Consider the following 2,240-nt stretch of genomic DNA (forward strand, 5'->3'; position numbering starts at 1 on the left):
ATTTAACATCAGGGCTAAGAACAAAAAAGAAGAAAACTGTGTGAAATGCGGCTTCAGCTTAAGGTCAGGCGTTACATCACTTTTGACTGGTTGACTGGCTGGTTTGGTATTATTAGTGGACTATATACATATCAATTAATAGCAATGAAAATAAGACATAATTGTAAAAAATAGTAAATCTATTGACTTATTTACTGATGGTTGTTAGGGTGGCCGAAATAAAACATTTATAGTTAAAGTGATGCTAGGTTCTACACATCAAATTTTTCGATTTACTTCAATACTGTACGAATCCGTTATTCAACGCGTTAACACCTGCCCCCCCCCCTCCGGTGCGTTGGCAACACACTACGTAAGGTCACGTAGTATTAGGATTAAGTTTTTATTAGATTTAAGTTTGTTAAATTCAGAAATAATGTGTGCCACAACACACATTACACTCTTTTATAAATTCTGACAACAAAAATAATACACTCCAAAAGACTCCTTAGTATGGAAAATGTAGATGTTCTACAGAAAAAGGAGAAAGTTCATTGTTTATAAATACGCCATAAAAATTTTGAAGGGGTTTTGAAAAAAAAAAAAAAAAAAAGTTCTGGCCACGAGAAGAGTTAGCAGTGCCAATATCATTGAGGGTCCTTCCAGACTTTCGTTTCACACGAATCAATAACAACCACTGAATATAACGATATATAAAATGATTAGAAAATAAGTAACATTATGGATACATAAATATTGTTAACAGAAATGAATAGTATGAGAGTTATGATATTAAAATTAAATAAAGAAACTGCTCGTTGATTCCGACTATTACAACATTTACTAGACAGACGGTCTAAATAGCCAATCCATTACAAAAGACTGATCTACATGACTTATAAGGATCTTCATGCCTATGGACATACGGACTTGAGCTTTGGACTCCACTAAACCATCAAATTCCTCCTGAATCCAATCCTTACAGTCCAAAATCCTTAATGCACCTTACTTTGTCACAAATCAAGTCATACATCAAGATCTCAACATTCCATATGTTGCCAGAACCAGATACCATTCCTTCCATGATAAACTTCCCAACTACCCAAATCCATGTGTTTCTAATCTGGCTTCTCCTTCATTACCTAATAATCCTCCTAGGCGTCTGAAAATAAGATCTCGAGATCTTCTCTTCTAGAAATGTTATTGGATTTCTATCAATGGATAGACTCTCCACATGTTTGTATCATGTCACTATGTCACCTATAGCAAATTTACTTGTTGTATATATAGTTGTAAATAACAATAAATAAATTATTAAAAAATTAAGTAAGAGGAAAGAACAAATAAAAAATCTAGGAAACAAAAATGATTAAAACAAATTAATTATATGGAAATGAAACGTGCATAACAGTAATTAAATATGTAAGTAAAATAATTGGGTTAAGGAAATAAAAATATAAAGTTACATAATCCAAAAGTAGGTCTTCTGAATAAGTTAATGGTTAGCTTCCCGAAATACCGAGAAAGGCAACTGTAGTTACCTCGGCTCCGAATCACTGAGATCGATTGGTTATCCCAGGTAAATAGCTGATAGGTCCAATCAAAAGGCTCCTTCGATAGAATAGCGAATCAAATTATCCCGATTTGGCAAATGGAGGCCCATCAAGAGTAATCATAGACAAGTAGCCGCTAGCGATGAGCCCAACACAGTACTGTATCCCCGATCCCCCTCTGGTAATAACTGTTTGGCTTTGGGTGGAGGTGAAAGCCTGTAATCTAGCCGTGGCGTGAGTCGATCCTAGTTAGCTCCATGCCATGCACTCTGCTGCTTCTTACTATCTCTACTATATCTACTTTAGGGCGCTCGATAGGGCAATTACATGGGATGGTCAGTCCGGATGGATTGACTCGGTCCATCATGGAGAAATAGTATTATTGCATATATTTAATATTATGTACATAAGGAAACTTTCTGACAGGACTTTCTATAGTGATTGCCTTTATGTCTCCAAAGGGGTATATCCTCTGCTGTTGTTCCAATTTAATTCCTAAAAAATCATTCATGAGATAATAATTTTATTGTAAATTAAGATAGTTGACCATGGATAGTATATATGAGGAGAAGGTGGGAAAAAAACTTATTTTATAGTGTCAACGTTTCGGCCATAATAATTAGCCTTCATCAGGGCAAAGACAAAAGAGCAAGATAACAACAATGAATAAAAAATATATAGAATGGTTAAAGTAAATAATTGTACAAA

This window comes from Halyomorpha halys, unplaced genomic scaffold (genome assembly GCF_000696795.3).
Source record: "Halyomorpha halys isolate HHAL.00 unplaced genomic scaffold, Hhal_1.1 Scaffold143.1, whole genome shotgun sequence".
In the NCBI taxonomy this organism is placed as follows: Eukaryota; Metazoa; Arthropoda; class Insecta; order Hemiptera; family Pentatomidae; genus Halyomorpha; species Halyomorpha halys.